Source organism: Microcebus murinus, chromosome 13, assembly GCF_040939455.1.
Source record: "Microcebus murinus isolate Inina chromosome 13, M.murinus_Inina_mat1.0, whole genome shotgun sequence".
Lineage (NCBI taxonomy): Eukaryota > Metazoa > Chordata > Mammalia > Primates > Cheirogaleidae > Microcebus > Microcebus murinus.
Window position 1 is genome coordinate 42,031,940 of NC_134116.1, and position 24,968 is coordinate 42,056,907.

The window sequence follows — 24,968 nt, forward strand, 5'->3', positions numbered from 1 at the left end:
CCTCAGAAACTAAACAAGGTGTGTGAATACCCAAAAAATAACTTAAGGGAAGAAACAACAACTGATCGACATGGGAAGAAATCAGCAAAAGAACTCAGGAAATATGAAGAACCAAACGGAAAGCACACCCCCAAAGAGGAGCACCAGCCCCCTAGGAACGGACACCAACCAAAATCAGGCAACCAATATGACAGAAGAAGAATTTCCCATGTGGATCATAAGAACACTCACCCAGCTACAACAACAACTCAATAGCCAACATAAAGAAACCACAGAAAGCCTCCAGGATATGGGAAAAAAAAATAGACACAATGAAGAAAAGTGTAACAGAACTCCTGGAAATGAAGAATCAATTCAAGGAACTACAAAATTCAGTGGAAAGTCTCAAGAACAGGGTAGATCAAACAGAAGAAAGAATCTCAGAGCTTGAAGATAACACCCTCCAATTAAATAAATCAGTCACAGAAATAGAGCAGAGAAACAAGAGAAAAGAGCAAAGCCTACAAGAGCTGTGGGATTATGTGAAGAAACCTAATGTGAGGGTCGTAGACTTACCAGAAGGGGAAGAAGACAACACTCAAGGGTTGGACAAGCTGTTTGAAGATATAATAGAGGAAAATTTCCCAGGCCTTGCTCAAAATCTTGATATACAAGTACAAGAAGCTCAGAGGACCCCGGGGAGATTCAAGGCAAACAGGAAGATGTCACGACATGCAGTCATCAGACTGACCAAAGTATCAACTAAAGAGGCCCTTCTAAGAGCTGTAAGACAAAAGAAGCAAGTAACATACAAGAGAAAGCCAATTCAAATAACACCAGACTTCTCTAAGGAGACTTTACAAGCAAGAAGAGACTGGGGACCCATTCTCACTCTTTTGAAACAAAACAATGCCCAGCCTAGAATCTTATTCCCTGCAAAACTAAGCTTCGTATATGAAGGAGAAATAAAAACATTCTCAGACAAGCAAAGGGTCAGAGAATTCACCAAGACAAGACCAGCCCTACAAGAAGTACTCAAAACAGCGTTACGCACGGAACATCATAATAATAACCCACGAATATAAAAACAACCAAAACCCAAAGATATTAAAGGCCAGATATTACAATGGCTCAAGACAGAACTCACAGCAACAACATCCAACCCAACAGAATGAACAGTAATCTACCTTACCTATTAGTTCTCTCAATAAATGTGAATGGCTTAAACTCTCCACTCAAGAGATATAGGCTGGCTGAATGGATAAGAAAATACAGGCCAAGTATATGCTGTCTTCAGGAAACACATCTAACCTGCAAGGATGCATATAGACTAAAAATAAAAGGGTGGAGATCAATATTCCAAGCAAATAGAAGCCAAAAGAAGGCTGGTGTGGCAGTTCTAATTTCAGACGATTTAGTTTTTAAACCAACAAAAGTAGTGAAAGACAAAGAGGGTCATTATATAATGGTAAAGGGCACAGTCCAACAAGAAGAGATAACAATTTTAAATATATATGCACCCAACTTAGGTGCACCCAGATTCATAAAGCAAACCTTACTGGAGCTAAGCAAATGGATTAATACCAACTCCATAATCGCCGGAGATTTCAACACCCCACTGACGGCACGAGACAGATCCTCCAAACAGAAAATTAATAAAGAAATAATGGACTTAAACAAAACTCTAGAACAATTGGGTCTGACTGACATCTACAGGACATTCTACACAAAATCCACTGAATATACGTTCTTCTCATCAGCTCACGGGACATTCTCTAAGATTGACCATATCCTAGGACACAAAGAAAATCTCAAGAAATTTAAAAAAATAGAAATCATACCATGTACCTTCTCAGATCATAGTGGAATAAAACTAGAAATCAACCCTAACAAAAACTCACATTTCTACACAAAAACGTGGAAATTAAACAACCTCCTACTAAATGATTACTTCATAAATTAAGAAATCAAGAGGAAAATAAAAAAATTCTATGAAGAAAATGACAATGGAGACACAAGTTATCAACTCCTCTGGGACACAGCTAAAGCAGTTCTGAGAGGAAAGTTTATCTCCATAAATGCTTATAACCAAAAGACAAGAAGATCACAAATAGACAATCTAATGAAACGACTCAAAGAGCTGGAAAAAGAAGAACAGACCAACCCCAAACCCAGCAGAAGAAGTGAAATCAACAAGATCAAATCAGAACTAAACGAAATTGAAAACAGGGAAGCTATTTAGGAGATTAATAAAACAAAAAGTTGGTTCTTTGAAAAAATAAACAAAATTGACACACCATTGGCTAAGCTAACGAAAAGCAGAAAAGAGAAATCTCTAATAAGCTCCATCAGGAATAAAAAAGGAGATATCACAACTGATCCCAAAGAGATACAAGATACATTTTATGAATACTACAAAAATCTTTATGCACATAAACTGGAAAATGTGGAGGAAATGGACAAATTTCTAGAAACACACAGCCTCCCTAGGCTCAACCAGGAAGAAATAGATTCCCTGAACAGACCAATCTCAACAGCTGAAATAGAAACAGCAATTAAAAATCTCCCTAAAAAGAAAAGTCCCGGTCCAGATGGCTTCACACCTGAATTTTACCATACTTACAAAGAAGAACTAGTACCTATCTTGCAGAAACTATTCCACAACATCGAGAAGAACGGAAACCTCCCCGACACCTTTTATGAAGCGAATATTACTCTGATACCAAAACCAGGAAAGGATGCAACAAAAAAAGAAAACTACAGACCAATATCCCTAATGAATATAGATGCAAAAATTTTCAACAAAATCTTAGCTAACCGAATACAGACACTTATCAAAAAAATAATCCACCACGACCAAGTGGGCTTCATCCCAGGGATGCAGGGATGGTTCAACATACGTAAATCTATAAATGCAATTCACCACATCAACAGAAGCAAAAACAAAGACCACATGATTCTTTCAATAGATGCAGAAAAAGCTTTTGACAAAATTCAACACCCTTTCATGATACGAACACTTAAGAAAATAGGCATAAAAGGGACATACCTAAAAATGATACAAGCCATATATGACAGACCCATAGCCAACATCATATTGAATGGGGAAAAATTGAAATCATTTCCACTTAGAACGGGAACCAGACAAGGCTGCCCACTATCTCCACTTCTGTTCAACCTAGTGCTGGAAGTCTTGGCTACAGCAATCAGACAGGAAAATGGAATCAAAGGTATCCAAATAGGGGCAGAAGAGATCAAACTTTCACTGTTTGCTGATGATATGATATTGTATCTAGAAAACCCCAAAGATTCAACCAAGAAACTCCTGGAACTGATCAATGAATTTAGTAAAGTCTCAGGATACAAAATCAATACACAGAAATCAGAGGCATTCATATACGCCAACAACAATCTAATTGAGAACCAAATCAAAGACTCAATTCCCTTCACAATAGCAACAAAGAAATTAAAGTACCTAGGAATATACTTAACCAAGGACGTAAAAGATCTCTACAGGGAGAACTATGAAACACTGAGGAAGGAAATAGCAGAGGATGTAAACAGATGGAAATCCATACCATGCTCGTGGATCGGCAGACTCAATATCATCAAAATGTCTATACTACCCAAACTGATCTACAGATTCAATGCAATACCTATTAAAATCCCATCAGCATTCTTCACACATATAGAAAAAATAATTTTGCGCTTTGTATGGAACCAAAGAAGACCCCGAATATCAAGAGCAATTCTAGGCAACAAAAACAAAATGGGAGGCATTAATATGCCAGATATCAAACTATACTACAAAGCTGTAGTAATTAAATCAATATGGTATTGGCACAAAAATAGGAATATTGCCCAGTGGAACAATGTGAGAATCCTGACATAAAACCATCCTCATATAGCCATCTAATCTTTGACAAAGCAGACAAAAACATACGCTGGGAAAAGAATCCCTTTTCAATAAATGGTGCTGGGAAAACTGGATAGCCACCTGTAGAAGGCTAAAACAGGACCCACACCTTTCACCTCTCACAAAAACCAACTCACACTGGATAACAGACTTAAAACAAAGGTATGAAACTATTAGAACTCTAGAGGAAAAAGTTGGAAACACTCTGCTAGACATCGGCCTGGGCAAAGAGTTTATGAAGAAGTCCCCAAAGGCAATCACAGCAGCAACAAAAATAAATAAATGGGACATGATCAAACTGCAAAGCTTCTGCACAGCCAAAGAAATAGTCATGAAAGTAAACAGACAACCTACAGAATGGGAGAAAATTTTTGCATCCTATGCATCCGATATGGGACTGATAACTAGAATATACTTAGAACTCATGAAAATCAGGAAGAAAAAATCAAATAACCCCATTAAAAAGTGGGCAAAGGACTTGAACAGAAACTTTTCTAAAGAAGACAGAAGAATGGCCAACAAACATATGAAAAAATGCTCAACATCTCTAATCATCAGGGAAATGCAAATCAAAACCACAATGAGATTTCACTTAACCCCAGTGAGAATGGCCTTTATCAAAAAATCTCCAAACAATAAATGCTGGCGTGGTTGCGGAGAGAGAGGAACACTCCTACACTGCTGGTGGGACTGCAAACTAGTCCAACCTCTTTGGAAAGCAATATGGAGATACCTTAAAGCAATACAAGTGAATCTACCATTTGATCCAGCAATCCCATTGCTGGGCATCTACCCAAAAGATCCAATGACACTCTACAAAAAAGACACCTGCACTCGAATGTTTATAGTAGCACAATTCATAATTGCAAGGCTGTGGAAACAGCCCAAGTGCCCATCAATCCAAGAATGGATTAATAAAATGTAGTATATGTATACCATGGAGTACTATTCAGCTCTAAGAAACAATGGTGATATAGCACATCTTATATTTTCCTGGTTAGAGCTGGAACCCATACTACTAAGTGAAGTATCCCAAGAATGGACAAACAAGCACCAGATATATTCTCCAGCAAACTGGTATTAACTGAGTATCACCTAAGTGGACACATAGGTACTACAGTAATAGGGTATTGGGCAGGTGGGAGGGGGGAGGGGGGTGGATATATACATACATAATGAGTGAGATGTGCACCATCTGGGGGATGGTCATGATGGAGACTCAGACTTTTGGGGGGAGGGGGGGAAATGGGCATTTATTGAAACCTTAAAATCTGTACCCCCATAATATGCCGAAAAAAAAATGGGTAGGGGTGTATGATAAAATTGCAATTGTTCAATCCAATTGTAACTTTCAGTCATATAAATGCATTCTGCACAGATTGAATAAAGGCCATTCACTGCCTATTATATTTTCTTATTTAATCACAAAAATAGAGCAATGAAATAATAATAAATTTTAATTTTTGAAGAAAATGTTCTTTCAACTTTTCCTTAATGTGTTTAGCTTAAAGAATACAGAGTTTCCTGGAATACAGAAACATCCAAACTATACCCATATTCATTTTACAGAAAATAATAAAACAGTCAATCATTATTCAGTTCCAGTTCAAAAAACTGTTTGAATTTTCTAATAGGCACTTATTTTAATCTGAAAAAGGACTGGAAAGGGGCAGGTCATGGTTACATTAATGTGGAATATATGATGAGCAGTACCTCTCAAATTTCAAAGATGTGACTTAAAAATCGTTAATAGGTAATAACACGGGATATGAGAAAATTCTATTGTTATATGCATTCAGGTGAGTTGTTAATGCATTTTTGTTTTTGTTGTTCAGAGGTCATTTCAAATTACTCAATCATGATTAATGTTAATTAGAAACTTAACTGAACTATAAGACAAACATTAAGATCTCATGAAATGTTTAAATAATATTATAAATATATTTTAAAACCGTATTGCTACATATTTAAACTCTAAATTGTATCGTTTCCACTATTAAATAAAAAAATAGAAATAAATAAAAAATGGAAAATATAGCAAAATTAAAAGATGAGAAAAAATACTCATATTCCCAATTTCAAATCGTCACTGTGAACATTTTTGTGAAATGGGTACTCTCATATGTGATGATAGGAGGATAAACCGTAACCTTTGGTAACTCACTGTATATTAAAATCCAGCTCTGATATATTGTTGGAAAGTAACATAACTTACACCCACTATTAAATAAAATTGTATAATATCAAAATCTCAATATATCAGGTCTCAAAGGTTCACATTACTATTCAAGTTTGAGATAAATGACTTACTTCTATTGAATATTTTGAAAGATTTCAACTAAGAGCTCTGCAATATTTAAATACATGTTTTTTTCTGTGGATAGAGTACAGCCAGTATCCAAAAACGACTTATTTCTGACATTATATATATTTGTTTGACCTGGGTGACATCATATCCTGCATAAATTAATGAATAATGCTCTATTCATTGTCACAAAGGGTAATGGCAACCCCGAAATAATCAAAATTATGGCAGACCCAGAATAAGTTGGCAAAATGCAAAATATACAAATGTGTGCACTTAGACATCTGTCCAGTTGTCTAAATTCTTTACCCCAGAGAAAATTTCCAGAAGTCACTTTGAAAGAGTTTATATATGTCAATTATAGCTGTCAGGAATCAAAGGCATGGAAGAGGAGCTTACAGTTTATAGGCTATGCTGATTCACAGCTTGCGCAGTAAAAGTTTTATTAAATGGGGGAGGAGCAGTTGAGCCAAGTTCCCATTAACACATTATTCTCAAAGGACTTATGAAGCTATCAACTTACTTACCTTTTTGTTTTCAATCTATGCAAAGTATAGTTTTGATATAAGGGGGAAGATTGATGGAGCCTCTAGTCCATATTTATTTTACCAGCTAAGAGATCCAGGGGCAACCTGCAAGATTTATATGTCACTAACTCTTTAAGTCTAAATTCATTCATTTATTCATTCATACATTCATTCGCAGTTGGTTTTGAAAACCCACTGCATACTATGCATATATTTTCAAATGGCCTAATTATTTTGACAAAAACTTTCATTTATTTTATGTTATTCATTTATTTTCAATTAGGAAACATCTGCCATTTCTTATACTTTCAAAACTTATCTTTTGATTTGTGTGAGGCTGCATGGTACTATTTTATTTTTTCCTCCTAGGTCTATTCTATTTTGCTTGTTATCAGAGACAACTCTACCTTAATATTTTTTGTGAGGCCTTTTCTAAATATGTTGGCATTTTTGTACCTGATTCTTTTTATTAGACTAAAGACTTATGTTTTGGAAAACATTAAATGTCTAACAACATATAACAGAGATTTCACCCATTGTTTTTGAACACAGGTAAATTATTATCCTAGAAGCCAATTTGTTAAGTTTAGCTTTTTCTGGAATAAGAGTTTTAAAACACAAATGGTTAAATTTTTATTTAATTAATCAGTTGAAATTAGCTTTATTTTATTAACTGTATTTTCTCTTCTAGAATAAAATAAAATGTAGAAAAAGAAAATATAAAAATGTTAACCGACATACTATTTTATAATGAAGACATATCTTATAAAATGTAACCTACATAGCAAGATCTGCCCAGTGTAAATTTGTTCAAAATATTAAAACATCATCAAATGTGTTATATCAAATATCATCTCTCTCTATGTATGAAACTTCCATAAAACAGCAAACCTAATTTCTAAAATATTAAATTCAAGGGTTTAATAACAGACTTCAGTCCATTTCTAAACTTAATGCTAATGGGGCAATAGAGACAGAGGGGTAATATTTTATCTTTTTTGTTAAAATATTACTCTGTTTTTAATTTATGTTAATATAAGTATGAAAACTGTATATTTCTCAGTTATGACATGGATATAGTCAGAGTTGTACAAAACAATATGTTTGGAATTGTGAAAGTTGGTTATACAAATTGGGTCATACTTATAGTATGTGATTAAGTCACAGTTGAGGAGCCGGGTTGAAAAAGCAGTTGGGGCACCGGGCACCCCTCCAAGAATAAAATTTTCTGCAAGTTCAGATCTGAACTGGCCCACTGTAATCCTAAAATGAGTTTTATGAGGCAGCTGCTGAAATGACTTGCTGTGGTTGTAAGACTAGATTTGTCTACCACCAGCCACTCACCAATCAGCGCTTGTCAGCTCCCAAAATCTTCTCTTGTGCCAATGAACTTTCTTTCAAAACAATATGTAAACTTTCATGTTCTAATAAAATCCTAACCTTCTCTTTGTTCTTTAGAAATACTGAAGACCACCCTGGTCTGTGTGTACACCCTGAATGACACTTTTGTGATTTCTGAATAAAATAATTTAGAGATTTGTTTCTGTATTTTATTTTAACTTCTTCAGCATAATCAAAAGTGTTACTTTAAAAAAAATCTAATTAATGGGTCTTAAAAGTAGCTGAAATCTACTCTTAGCAAATTTCTGGTATATAATAAAATGTTATAACTTTAGTCCTCATGCTGTACGTTTGGTAGCATTGATCTCTAGACTTAACTCAACCTTTATACTTTTTTACCTCCATCCCCCCATTTCCTCCCAAATTTGCACCATGGTAACCATGTTTTTTTAGTCTCTGTTTTTATGTATTAAAGGTTTTCTTCTTTGTTTTGTTTTTCAGGTTTCACACATAAGTGAGACCTTGCAGTATTTTCCTTTCAGTGTCTGGCTTATTTCACCGTAGCATTGAGTCCTCTAGGTTCACTCACGTTGTCACAAATGGCAGAATCTCCATTTTTAAGGTAGAAGAATATTCCATTGTATAGGTGTATATCTTATTTATTTATGTGTATATATATCTAAAGAAATTGTGATATCTATCAAGAAGATCTATATGTATACACACACACACACAGTTTCTTTATCCATTCATCTGTTCACTTAGACTTAGGTTGTTTCCATATCTTGGTTATTGTAAATGATGCTGTGACGAACATGGGGGTACAGATATCTTTACAAGGCGGTGATTTCGTTTCCTTTGGGTAGATTCCCACAAGATGGATTGCTGGGTCATATATGTAATAGTTATATTTTTAGTTGCTTTATGAATCTCCATACTGTTTTCCATAATGGGTACTCCACTTTACATTCTCACCAACAGCACACAGGGTTTTTTTATTTTCTCCACAGTCTCACCAACACTTGTTATTGCTTCTCTTTTTGGTAATAGATGCTCTAAGGGGTCTGAGGTGCTGTCTCATGGTGGTTTTGATTTGCATTTCCCTGATGATTTTTGTTTTATTTTTATTTAGAGATTCTTTTTTTATCCATTGCAACAGATTGACTGTTTCCTGAAAATATGGTTTGTTGGGAATATTCCTTATTCAGCTTTATGTAATAGATTTTACTCAGACGCTTCAATAAATTACATGTTCTATTATCCATGCTCTTTGGTAGGACCCTCATTCTGAATCTGAGATGACCTTGTTTTAACCAGCGGATTGATTAAGAAGAAACAATGTGAAAATTCCAGGCTTAAGCCTTTAAAAAGCCTAGCAGCTTCCACTTTCAGTTCTTGGAATCTAGCCCGAATGTCAGAGGTCTCACCATCCTGAAGCCATTATTTTATAAGGAAGCCAAACCCCCATGTCAAGAGGCCCAATGGGGCTGGACAGGGGGGCTCACATTTATATTCCCAGCACTTTGGGAAACTGAGGCAGGAGGATTGCTTGAGCCTGGGAGCTCAAGTTCAAGACCAGCTTGAACAACGTAGTGAGACCTCCCCCCCCTCCACATAAAAAAAGAAAAGAAAAGAAAAAGAAGAAAGGAAAAAAGAGGCCCAAGGGAATCAAGGTCCTGGTAGCACCGAATGACAGCCATGTGGATGAGACCATGTTGGACCTCTCAGCCATCCAAGCAGCTCAACTGACACCGTCTAAACTTAAGGTTTTCCGATTGACACCCACATACTCATGGGAAATAACAAAGTGTTGTTGATTCAAGCCACTAAGTTTTAGGCTGGTTTGCTCCTTTGTAATAGAGAACGAAATGACCAGTTAAGTTGAAGGGCACTGTTATTGCCAGTTTCTGCTATTAGAAACAAGTATGATTTTTGGACTTCAGTGTCAAAATTTACCTTTGATAAGTGTAATTTTTATGTGTGATAGCTGAAATTGCTAACTTCTTTCATTGCTCTTTTGATGGCATTTTCTCATTTTTACCCTGCATGGCACCTGTCTATCCCTATTGTGACTCTGCTGGTTTTAGCAGCTCTTCTACGTACTTCAGAGCCTGGGATTTTAAAGAAATGTAGTTGTGTTTTTATATATTGTTTCCTTTGTTGCTTTTAGATGTTTTTCATGAGAAGGATGAAACACTGCCTTTATGATACTGTGTTCAAACTGGAAATGAACATCTGTCAACAGACAGGCTTTTTAGGATTAAGGTGCATTAAGTATGCTAGATTTATTTTAGCAGATTTGTTTTGTTGTTTTTGTTTGTTTTGCTTCTCTTTTGTGCTCACTTTTTTTCAAAATCTAGTAGAAACTTATCTCGAATCCGTTGGCTCAAATTCAGAACCAATTTTTATAGTGGCAATTTGAGGTTTTGTCCTATCAAGATATCAGAAATATCCCTGAAGCAGTCCCTGAGCCAGTGAGCAGCTTTGTTCAATTCCTTTCCTCAATGCTGTAACTTTCTCCTCCACTCTCCCTAAAATTATAATTCATTTTATGTAATAGCCTAAGGACAGAGGAGGGTCATGATCAAATTTGCATTTTAGATAACGAATCATTTTGACATTTTTTTTCCTCAGAGTTGCCTGCTCTAAGTTAAGATTTAATCTCAGAAGTGTTCTTTTACTTATTTCTATCTTAATCAAAAAGAGGCTCTGAAAGTCTTGAGAACAAATATTCCAGATACCCCCATAGAAATTTCTAAATTAAATCATAAAGAGGACATTAACCAGCATTAGGTAATGGTGTATGAAGACAGACAGATGAAGGCCCAGTACTAAAAGAAGGAATGAGAGGATAATGCTAAGCTACCACTTCACCTTTGCCAATGATCAAAAAGCAAAATAAAATACTTATTAAAATTTTAATTTCTCCCATTATTATTGCAACAGGCTAATGAATTATAGCAGATGTATATTTGCCCTGACATATGTACTCTTTAGAAAACTGCTTAGTTCCTGTGTCTTGCCATCAATTTTGTGAATAATAATGAATGGAATAACCATGACAAACAATTTGCAATTTTATTTAACACTAAATATTGCTAGAGAGTTTTGAGAGACTTAAAGGTGAAAAAAGTACTTCATTAAGCTAATTCATTCTTCAAAGCGATTTATCTGATCCTTACAAAAACTTAGCTGAATAGGCAGGACAGCAACCGTATCTTACCCAGCTCAGGCTGTCATAACAAAATACTGCAGACCAGGTGGCTTAAACAACGGAAATTTATTTTCTCACAGTCCTTAAGGCTGAAAGTTCTAGATCAACGTGCTGGCTGATTAAATTCCTGATGAAAACTCTTTTCCTGGCTTGCGTATAGCTGCTCTCTCTTTGTGTCCTGACATGGTGGAGAAAGAAAGAAATTTGGTCTTTCTTCCTCTTCTTATAAGAACACTTATCCTATCATAGGACTTCATCTTCATAAAACCTACTTACCTCTCCAAGGCCCCACTTCCAAATACTTTCACACTGGGGTTTAGGACTTCAACATATGAATTCTACGGGGGCATGATTCAGTCTGTAGCACACAACATTCATAGCTAAAGTAACAGAGACTCAGAGAACAAGGTAGAGGAGGCCACATATTTAACAAATTCAAAAGGTTCTTCATTCCTGACATTAAGTCGTATATATAAACCAGCTTTAGCATATATTCATAAAATTGATCAGAGAAAAATATAAAAATATTCACAATCCTTATTTTTAGGCACAGAGTCCTATAGGCAGATACATTTAGAGGCAGCAACTGTACATATGCAATAAAGTGAGTAAATTACAAACATAAAAGAAAAATATACAACCATGCAACCATTTTATACCAATATTATCTGTGTTTCTATCACATTATTTAATTTTAATTTTATAAGCTATACAATATTATTGAAGTATAAGGAAAGATGTATTATGAGTAGAAAACATGCTATAGTTAGACACCTAACTATACGTAATTTTAATTACTCAGGCTGTTCCTTACGTAGCAAATCTCAATTTATCCCAATTGCATTCTGGTATGTGCCTAACAATAGATCTTACAGAATTTACCAAAACAATCACCTGTCTAGTTTAGTGCCATTCAAGGGACCACAATAGCTATAATGCTTTCTTGTCTAGGGCCATAGAAAAAGACTAGACAACTCTGAAATAATACAGTTGTATAACATAGTATTACTGATTTCCTTCTTGTAGGATAATGAGTCTAGGCTGAAAGAAATATATACTTTGATTAATAAGAAGTAATTAAGTTGATAACCATCACATATTTTAAAATCTAGGAAAGGCAAATTAAATACTATGCAACAAATGAAACTAAAGGTATTAAAACACCAATGCCAGAAGAATTGAAGAGAAGATCAGAGAAAGGGAGGTATTTCTACTAACACTGAGAGCATGGTCCTTGCAAACAGAATATCTGAAGTTACACATGGAAGAGGATTGTGGAATACTTATTTCATCATAGTTTTAGAGAGTATTGTTAAAGATTAAATTAAATTATATTGTCATTATAAAATTAGAGAAATATCCACTTCCCAAGGGTGCTAACAGATGTAATGGAATTGATAGGAAGAGAGTCCGTGAAATATATACTCAGTAGTAATTCACTTGAATTTGAAACATTTAAAGACAAATACAATTTTAATTTTATTAGTATAAATAAGACAGATTTCATTTCCCTAGTGACATTTATGCTTGATAAAAAAAAAAGTCTTTAACAAATCCCAAATCCCTTCAGCTCACCCCAGCTGTTAGGCGACTAGGGAACCAGAAATGCAGATATTTGTTTGTACACACTACTATAATTGTGTGCTAGCTTTATTTGTATGCATTCTCGTATTAGTACAGTCTTAATGTATTTTACTTGATAAATTTTTATGCAGGTCTTACAGCACATTTTTTCGACCACATGTTGGAACATTTGTGCACAAAAAATTCCCATCTTTATGTTTGAAATTTATGGGAACACAATTAAAATGAGAGGGGTCCAAAGGTATCAAGATAATTACATTTTTCTAATCTTACTAAACAAGATAAATTACCTGCAGGCCCTCTTATAAAAGATGAAATCTTCATAATAAGTGAATTAATCAAGCAGCAGCTTGCTACTGCACTTGCATTTATAACAGAAATGATTCAAAGACTTATTTTATGGGGAAATTAATGGAAACAGGCTTTTCATTCTTCTGCACCAATTGAAAACCTCAGCAACCAGCTGCCCACTTGTCAAGAAAACAGAAAGAAGCTGGAAACAAAGATAAATAAAAACACCTTTTTCCTGGCACTTTTGAAGAGAAAAAGGAGCTCTCATTTACAGCAGCCATCTGTTTGTTATTTAATATGGGTGAATTACATGCTGTAATGAGTTTGTTTCTGCATCACTCAGTGCAATGGAACACAAGTTCACTCTCATAATGTGCAGCAGTTTTTAAAAGCTAATCATTTAATTGGACACAATCGTCAATGACAAATGGAGATGTAAAAACTCAGCCAGCTGTAGAGTGAATATGTAATCATTATGAAATCATATTATTTTACACGCTTGAAGACTTCTTAATAGTATCTGATGTTGGTCATCACTGCAGACTCTGAAGGATTGAAGAAACATGGTGACAAACAGCCTTTCAAAATGGCTTTGTATAATTGGCCCGTATTAATGCCTGTGTTAAAACCACCATTTGACTTAGGTACGTAAAGTCCCTCGAAAGTGTTTATTACTGTCTTAATTCTGGCTTTGATTTTATACATTTTTCATCAATCCTATTATTTAGTAGACAAGAGTTATTGTTTAGGAGCAGCTTGGGTAATTTTTTTTTAAATCTGCCTCAATAGATGCACCAACTGATTTCTTGCTTTTGCACATGACATCACAAATAGGTACACGTGGAGACTTGGGAGATTGCATGCCAACAGATTTTTTTGTTGTTGTGTTATAATCTCATACACACACTAGCTGTACTTCAGGAAATCCAACCTGAGTGCCTACACCTGCATGTGTTACAGTCAGAATTTATATAGTGCTGCTATAGTTTTTAACAGAAGAATAAAAACCTTCATCACAAAGAATTTACACTTTAGATTCTCCACAAAGACTTATTAGAAAATTTCCACGTTGAGTATAATTTTCCAATTTCTAGGTATCCCAAAGAAATAAAAATAGAAATGAAGTTAAGTCATTGAATAGGTCATTTTTGTACCTAATCATGCTATTTATATATGTTTTCTATATTATATTATTGCCAAGAACTTTATACAAATATGTATTTTCATCTTCATTTGCTTCCAATAATGTTAGTCTTATGGAAAGTTCTCACGACTGAAAAAAGCATTGAACATATATCAGTATATAATAAATTTGGATCAAAAATCTACTAGGCTATCTCTATGATTTATTTAATTATTAGACCTTTAAAACACATTTTGGAAGGATAGATAAGAGATAACTCCTGTTTAAAAAATCTCCTGCTATCCTATCTCTATAAAATTATTTTAATTAATATTATTTAATGCTAATCAAAAAAGTTCATATCTTATATAACAATGTATATCCCAAAATATTACCTTTTATTTGTTATGTAACATTCTATAGCTCTCGATATGGTTTTAATTATATGTGTTCACTTTTTATATGCAAATAAAGTTTGTTTTCTGGGTATGCAAGTCCTTAAAAAACAAATACAATGACCACTTGGTTTCTTTTCACAGTTCTTAGTAGCCTCATGGTAAATGCTTACTAAATGGTGTTTTAAAGTGAGAGCAAGCAAGCTTTGAACTCTTTGAAAGAACAAATACATGAAAAAAGTAGCATGTTTTAATGTTTTCCTCATATTACTCTTTTTATATAGAAATTCTTGACATCAAAATGAAAGACAATAATAAAAATGTACATCTATGACCAGGAAAATAAAACACATTAACAAAAAGAAACACAGATGTTTGAAGACAGAGCAGAAAAGCAACTTGAACATACTAGAATCACCCAGGAAATAAGATAAAGACAGATGCCTTGTAAATTAAGAAGACAGCCCAAATATGCAGGGCAAATATGATCTGAAAGAAACCAACTGTCACATTCTTTCTAGTAAATGATTAAAAGAGAGGAAAGCTGAGTAAACCAAGATGTCAAATATATATCTATGAAGAAATTAAAAATCAGCCCTAAATGTAAGTTCACACAAGTACAGTTAGCTAGATAATTATCTTGTGTGAAACTCATTTTAAGTTCCATTCATTTGGACAAAGCTATTCTCATATGGAGAAATGATTGCACACTAGAGAGAGACTCTTTGGAGCAGAGACCCATGGATCTGATCTTTGTTTGGTATGGTGATATGTTGAAATTCAAATAACACTCAAGGCAACGAGAGACAATGCATCATATTTTATTTTGCTTCAATTTACTTTCAGAGCTACTATTAGGAAAGAGAATCAAAGAAGTATCCCAAGGGAAATATTACCTTAAAGAAGAGAAATTCAAATTGATTTCCAAGTGCTCTTTGAAGGGCAAAATACTGAATTCTATTTCTCGAAATCCAGGTTCATGTATTGTCACTTCTGTTGGGGTCTTCTCCAGTTTCTCAGCTTATGATGATTCTGTCCTATCTTAAATTACAAAAGGACTTGCTATCTGTACTATTATGTGGGTTTATGGAATTATTTAAGAATATATTTGGTCCTGCCTATGATTTTCATATGGGAACTGTTCAATACATCTTTGACTAAGTAGTCATTGAAACCATTTGGAAAATAAAGTCAAATACTACTTAGGTAATCTTTTAAATATGCACATTACTAACACTAAAAGTTCTAAATCTGATACATCTAATGCATACCTCAAATGTCAACTTTTTCAAAAGCTGCAAGGATCTTATTGGAGTTAGTCACATTCCCTGTTCTCTCTTCCTAGTGCATTATAGAGTCATAGTATTTATCCTATTATAATGTAGTTGTTTATCTGTTTGGGTTCAAGGGCTTTATCTTACTCAATATTTAATTTTTAATATTTAGTGCCAAGCACTGAGATATTAAGTGATTAAATAGTTGATAATTAAATTATTTGTATATAATTGATTAAGTAATGAATTACTTATTGAACAGAATCCCCTAAAGGCAGAAATTGATTATTATATTTTTATTCCCACTGTATTGTACATAGTCTGCTATATAGTAGATGCTCAATAATATTTGTTGATTAAATCATAAATGGCTATTTGGATGGATGATGAATAACATGTGGATATTTCATAGATGTATAAGAAACACCAAACATACATTTAAGGTCTTCTTTTTTATATTTAATTAGAATTTCAAATGTTGGAAATTAAAGGAAATCTACACCAAACAGCTAATTTACACTAGAAAAATATTGAGGCCAGATGGCTAAGTTCAATTGTCCAAAGTCATCCAGCTAGATAACCCTGACTCCCAAGCAATATGTAGTCTACTTGAAATGATCTTGTAATTCTAATTTTATAGGTCTCGACAAATAGTATCCTTTTATCTGAGTTGAAGAAATTAAAACAGTCGAAAGGAAAGGATTGCTAAAACTCTCTACCTAAAATATAAGAGGCAACACACACAAATTCTTAAATCCCAGCCAATTCACTGAAAAACAGCAAGATAATAGTTATAGCAGCAGCTCCTATGTAATAACTGATGTTCTCAAAGTTAAAATATACAGAATAAAAATTGTGCCAAAATCTATAGGATCAAAATGAAAATTGGATGCAGTATTATAACTAGTAGTGATATTACTTTCATAGTGAATAATTAAAATAATGCAAGTATAAATATGTATTTTCGAAAAATCTTCTAAAAGTAAGTAAAAATTTGATCCACCTTTTTTTTTTCAAACATTTATCAGATGGTCACATATTTTCACAGAAAATAGTTGGGAATCCAGTTAAATAGGTCATCAATTGATAAATGTAGGTAAAATAATTATTGTCCTAAATTCATAATTATAAGTATCAAGAAATGAATAGAAAAGATTTTATATGAATTAGCCTTTACTATTAAAAAATGATCATGTCATTGTAATTATTGCATCATGGAAAATTAATATTTAAAAAATACAAACATTCTTATTGTACATAATTACATATGTACAATAAATTGTGTACATAAAAATAGTATACATAAAAACACTCTTACATTTTCCATATGCTGTAATGATTTTGATGACTTTCAGTTTCTTTCCACCTTTTTTATATCATGACTTACAAAGACGATAACATATAAAACACAGAGGTAGGTGCATAAGGTCTATGAGGTAAATGGCACTCTAGGGAGTTCAAGGGTTTAATAATCTCAGCAGCACTCTTACCCATTTAAAGAATATCAATATGTCCTGGATCAGGAAGCTCTGGACTTATTCAAAAGAAATCATATCTTGGAAGAAATCAAAATTACCATGACTTCCTTCTAATATTGGTGGACAACTTTTTGAAAAGACAGTGCTATCAATCACATATTTTTCCATCCTATTGCATAGAGAAATAAAATGTATTTATACAGACCCATTATTGTATTTACAAACCAGACTCTGATCAATAATTTTTAATGAACTATAGTGGTGAACCTCCCTCTTCTTTTAGGTATTAGAGATTATGCTCAATCTAGCACATTAATATTGAAGAACACCATGGCTTTTGAATTTTGGAAGTTTTAAATGATACAGAAGGAAGTTAAAGAATTAAGGATTTTCAGAACAGAATTCTATTCCAAGCCATAATGACAGGAAAGTTCTCTACGAATGGAAGTTTTTCAGGTTCGTTTGCCCCTCTAAGAGCATACTTTCCCAAGATGCCCTTGAACACTGGCATGCCTAAGGATGTGGTAGTCATCATCATTCTGAAGATGATAAACTGTTGAAAAAAATATCAAAGATATTGCAAGGACTTCCTAACGTATAAAAGTAGCTTTAAGAGAGAAAGAGTAAGCTAGTTAAATAAAGAATGTTTTCTTTATATTTACTTTTCAAGCATCTGTATTGAACAGAGGATAGCGCCTATGTAAAAGCCCTGCTTCAATTTATTATATAGTTTATTCTATCTATGGGTCAATAATGTATAATATTATTACTGAATATTATCTGTGAAAAAATAGAAACAGCTTTGTTTTCCTCCACTGCCAAAGTGAAAGTGTTCAGTTTATTCTCAATGTATGTTTTATGCATAAATATAGTTCTAGTAGGTGTAGAGTTTTTTTTAATCTATCAAATTCATTGTATTATAAATGAAGTCCCAATAATTGCTAGCCATTTAGCAGTCTCTTATAGTTTAACATTAATAAAGAAATTTATATCTACCAATCAGTGGGCTGGAGATCCATGGAAAGTAACAAAATAGACCCTCATTCCCACCTAAATTCAAACAACCCCAGGGTAATAAGGATATTGTTCAGAGAGTAAATTATTTCCTTTAACTGAGGAATTATAAAATCATTTATCATAATGTCCAGATATTTTTCTTACTGATATTGTAACTCATCCATTTAACTGTCATGGAAGTCCCTGCATCTATGCTTCTAATTTAAGTAAAAAGGAAATAACTGGGTGGTTACAATATCTGAGTTAAAACAAAAGGGAAAAAAAGATTAAATATAATGTATTTGTTGCAGACAACAAATGTTAGACAACTTTAGAACTATACTGTACAACAGACATAATGTATGTTTTCTTAAGTACCTTTTTTGAGATGAATTTTTTATTTTTCTACATTACTCTGAATATTGGAAAGATTTGTCACCTCCAGTTGATGAGTATAAAGAAGGACTATCACTAGTATTTTAACAAAAATACTGTTTTCTTAAAAATAATAGAGTGATGGGTAGATTACTATATGTAAATTTTCTGTTTTATACATTCTCTCTATCCTTTTTTAATTTATTATTTCCTTCTAAGATTCAGGTTTGGTACTGACGGTTACTTTATGTTTTCCAAAATTATATGGAGAACACTTTGTCATTAGTTTAATTTTATTATATGCCCAATCAATATTTTATTATTTTTAAAAGTTATCCCTTGAGAGAATAATTCATATACCGAGAGAATTTTGCCAGTTGCCAAATCACAGAGATTTTTAATTGTCACAAAATGGAAATTATAAAGCAGAAGAAGTGCCACTGTAAAATAACTTTTAAAATGCTACAAATAAAAACAGAATAAATGTATGTGAGGATGTGAGCTCTTAAATCTGTCATTTGAAACAGGTGACAAGTTATTTTCATTGTAAAATGGTGGAAATACTATAACTCCACATATTATTTGTGAGGAGTAAATAGCTGACATATTTAAATAATTTAAATAGATTGTAGTACTCAATAGATTATAGCCTAAAAGTTTGGAATGAGTACAGTGTAATGGCTAAGAGCATAAACTTAGTCAGATTTAGGGTCTTATCTTAGAATGCTATACCCTACATTATTGCAAGGATCACATTTATGAAAATGTACACAATATATGTTACATGTTCAATATATCTCTGTATCAAAAGAAGATATAGATAATCAAACATTTTTTTTAAAGTTTTGACATTGAGAAAAGATGTAACGGTTTTTTGCAAGTTACATTTTTTAACCCGCATTTTTATTATTTCCATACTTGGTGATTAGATTTTACATCATGAAAGCAAAATCCAAGCTGTGTTATTTCACTAAATGGTAAACTTGCAGACTGAAACTGAGTCTTATTGCAATCATTTCCCTAGAAACAGCCAGGATATTTCCGGGAACATGGTGGGTTCCCGTAGCTATGATTTAAAAATGAATGAATGAATTTCTTTAATTCGATATCATTTTTAGCTATAAAAATAATTTATTCAACTTTTTATTTATTTTTTATTGAATAGCTATTAATTGAGCCTCCACCATGTGCTCTGATTTGTGTTAGAAGATGGAGATAACATACATGGCTGGCTTAGTCCCTTTTTAAACACACACTCTTAGGATGAGATAGAGCAAAAACACACATGTACACACATGCAGTGTAGTAAAGTTGTATAACAGAGGTTCTGTGAAAAATATTGGAGAAAATGTTTTGGTGGGGGATTGAGGGGTTGAGTTTGGAAACTATTCTGAGGAGCTGATTTGATACTGATAAGAAAAAAATGTAATTATCCAAATAAAGAAGAAGTTGCTAAAAGGAGAAACTTCCAGGTACTGGGTATAGCATGTCATAGAAAATGATATTTTAGAGAGCATAACTGAAAGTAGTCCAGTATGACTAGTTTATTAGTAGTGGCGCTATCATCATAATGAAAAGAAGGTGGTTTCCAGAAAATAAAATGCCTTGTAAGCCATGTGAGAGCCACAGTTTAGTCTTCATAATTCAAGTAAATGAGGAGCTACTAGAAGGTTTTAAGTAGAGAAGTGATTTTTTTGATATTGACTGTAATTGTACCATGCACATGGGGAAATAAAAACAATCTTCATAAATACTCTTATTATTAATAATAAAAGCTTTGTGGAAATTAATCAAAGAAGAAAATTTATAACACAAAGCAAGTAACTAGATATGACATTCCTCTGTTTATTATGATAATAAAAAGAATCCCAGAGCCACCATCTTTTTCAGAGCTCTATTATCAAAATAAAATAACCAATGAACAACAGAGACATTATTTCAACTGCATTGGAATATGTGAAGATAATCTTATTATGTGTTGTGTGATCAAAATTCTCTTTCCTTTCATGTGTGATTTATTGCACGTCAATGTCCTATATTACTAAAGCACATTATATTTCATTGCAGAGAAAATCACAAAAGGATGAGTCCCATAACTTGCAAAGAGGCAGAGTAAATGTTGTTATGAGATCTTACTTTATTTAGCTGCTGATTTATTAAATACCAGAATTTCAATTAGATCAGGTTCTTCATTATCTATAGCAGCACATAAACATTTCTAAGAACAGTGGCTGGGTGAGTACAAATGATAAGATTAGGCTTCATCTCACACTGAGAACCACAATGTTGAATTTTGCTGTTTGATTAAGAGTTGTAATGACCTCCTTTATTTTCTCCCTTTCATTTTCTAAATATTTGTGACACTATCTTGATCCTGGTAAAACTAATGAAAAATGGTACAAATAAAATTTTGTGCAGGATTATTTGACTGGGAATGATTAAATATTAATTGATAACCAAAATACATAAGTAAGCTGAAAGTAGTGATTTGACGGTAACTAGAGACCTTCAAAGTTTGGCACTTTGAGTCTTTTTGGACCTACCAAATATTATGAACATGTAGTTTATAAACCAAAGCCACTATGAAAGTTGAATGGGGTGCAACTAATAATTATGTCAGGCAACATATTTAAACTGAGACTGTCCAATTCAAACTGAAATGTTTGCTTATCCTATCAATAGCATATGTTTCCATATTATCATCCTTTACATATCTCAAGATTGGCATAAATAAGATATACTTGATAAATATCATTAGTCTGTGAAAATTTTAACAATCATTGAAACATATAAAACTATTCAAGCATCACCACTGAGAGACAATTATGAATGCTTAATATTTGACAAATTCCCATCTTGCAGTTTTGTTCATCTCAATGTTGGCAAAAGGTGATCTTTACTCATGATGCCTACCTTAGAAATAATTGTTCCCTTAGAAAATTTCTGTTTAATATCACAGTTTGTGGTCTTTGAAAACATCAACACCCCTTATGCTCTGGGAACTAAAGCTCTTGGTGCTGTACCTATTGCTAAAAGAAATACATGAGAAGAAAATGCAGAAGCTCATTCCCATTTTGGAACCCTTTTTTTCCAACTTGAGTCACAAGTCTATCCTGGTTCTACCAGAGTTTGCTCTTTTTTTTCTTTAATTATCAACCAAAACAATCTAGAAGAAAATCCAGCCCTGAGCTTTTAGAGCAGACTCACCTCCAAATGGAGAACCCAATCCCTGAAAGCTGCCACTATTTCCAGGCACTCCTAGACTCAATCTCACTTCCTAAACCATGAATTCTCTTTCACACTTCTAGTCCTATTACATTATGGGCATAGGTTGGATAAATGTGTTGTATTTAGTTTAGTTTTATTCTCCCAGAGGAAGAGAATCTCTATCTCTGGGTTTCTATCTCTGTCACTCTGTCTTTCCCTCTATCACTGTCTCTCTCTCTGTCCCTCTCTCTTTCTCTCTCTGTACACACACACACACGTACACACACATGCACGCATGCACACACACATATATATATAGAAAGAGAGAAAGGGAGATTTCACCTTTAGTCTTTCCTCGTGGCTGTGCTTCCATAGATGTGTATTATACCCCCTTGTTAGTGACTTGAGTTCACAGTCTTTAAGCCCTGATGTGCCCCTGATTCCAAGCAGCCACTGATTAAACCCCCACCCTCACACCAGTTAGCCAGTGACAACAGCTGTGTCCAGACTCCTCTTGATCTTGGTATTCCACTCAATCTTTATCCTGCCTGTGTCCTGATGTTGCTAAATTCTATGCAGAGATTTGTTGTGAAAGGCAACTATATAAATTCAGCTTTTCTTTAGGGATAAAAATAAATGATGAAATGTATAAGCTTGTATAATTTTTATTATCTCTTTTTGAATCACACATTGTGATCTTTTTATCATTTAAATATTTGAATCTCATCTATGTTATCTTTATGATTCTTATAAAGATAACATATAAAGATAACTTATAAAGATAACTTATGTATTAGGTTAATATAACAGATGTATTACCTATATTCTTTTCCTCAATTTATGCAAATTCATATTAAACTTTAAAAATATATAATTTAAAGGTATTCTATGGTCATGCTGATAATTTTTTAAGGCATGGGTAAAAAAAGATGTCCCTACATCAAAGGTGAGCAAAATAAGATGCATTCTTAAATGATTGATTTCTATTATTCCATTTCTTAAGTTTCTCATTAATCAAAGAAACCCATTCTTTTATACTGTTATTAAAACACACTGCATTATTTTCTCATATTTCTCTTTATTTGCCACCATACATTATGATGTGAGTATGGATTTTGAATTTGTCTCCACAGTTCTGCCTTTGAAATAAAGTAATACATTTTATTTATTAGAAGAAGAAAGTGCCTAAGACTTTGACTGACTAATATAAGTACTCTTGAGAGGAGAGCAAAGCAGAAACCTAGTTTATTTTGATGTTTGCCAGCATACCTAAAATGCCAACATGGAAGGAGCTCAGAAGAAAAATGTTGGAATCTTTCAGATGTTAAAGGGGAGTAGGATAACAAAAAGCACAAAAAAGACAGCAAAATCAATAGATGTGCTGATCTATTCACTTTTATTACTGAACTTTGGGGTTTTGAGCTGAATTTCAGCTATTTCACATGTCCCTAGATATAATGAAGGGATGATATAGACTTCAGTAAGTTATGGGGTTTATCTCATACATGTGAGTGCCTCATAACTTATTAGTGCCCGAAGCTATAATGAGTTATGTTATAGTTCTCATACAGAGCCTCCAAAACTTGTAACTCACCAAAACCCTGGGCAATTTCATTTATTTAATGCTTTTTTAGTATTGGAGTTTCTAATCTGGAATTTGTTAATTTTTTTCATAGTTACTGGGTAGTGTCCCCTGTGGTATGTTAAATTCAAAAGGTCATAAGTCCCTATATATTTTGCTGAAGTGAACATTCTCTGCCACAACATCTAAAGAATAATATTTGGGGGTGGCACACTAATACATCATGTCAACCTGACATTTATATCATAAAGTTTACTGTTTTCTGGTGATATTGTTCATAATATAAGCCTTTGACTTGTTTGCAATCACAAGTTGGTAGGATATAGTGTTCTGTTAAGCATCTCTGGTGGTGGTTTGCAATGAATATGTGACTGCTCTACAAATTTTCAGAGATGTTTTGCCCTTTCATTTTGGTAGGAGTATAGAGAAGATGATAAAAGACTCTATTCATCAAATGCTGTTTCTGTGGGAGTATCTTCAAATTTTCCTACATTCTTTTTTCAGGTGGCCAGATGTGTATATATGTGGTTCATCATTCTGAACAATAGCCCCAAAGAAGATTGCTTTTGTTGTAACTGATTCCAAAAAACAAAATTGTATTAAAAGTGTTCTTTTGAACATAATAAAACAAGATTGCTTTTGGTTGGATTCGCTTCACTGTGTCACAGCATTTAGTAAGTTTTGCCATAGAATGCAACAGACAACATATAATGGATAAATTTATTAAATGCTAAAATGAAGCTCTAGAAAAAAGCAGTTTAGAATTATTTTATGAGTAACAAAGTTATTTAGATTAATGAATAAAAGTGTTCTTGAAAAAATTCAACATTGTATTACTTATAGCCCTGTAAAGGAAATAATATTTTAAGATCTAAAAACAATGACTCCATGATTAAATATGGCTACTGCTTTTTAACCATTACCTGCCTGGAGAAGCTTATAGGACTGATTCTATAATACACACTTTACATTTTACCATACATGGAATGCATGCCCCCTTTGGTGTATACTCAATAATTGCAAACCAATTTGGCATGAAACAGAAAAAAGCATAATGAAGAATGACTTTCTGCCTGAAAACAATATAATATAGTCTATTCCAAAGCCAAATGTAATTATTTTTGGATCCTTTCTTTTACTGGAATATCTATACAATTTCTCTCTCTATTCCTGTGAGTAATTGAAGGATGATAGAATTTGTATCTTACATTTTTAAAGTACTCACATTTGCTAATTTCAAAAGCAAAAGTACATTTAAAAAAGACCTAATTAAAATAAAGTTTGAAATCTCTTGAGAAACTAGTTTGTCCCCTAAGAACTCAGCAGCAATCAAGAAAAGCAGATAAACTTCTACATCATAGAAATTGACAGACCTAAAATT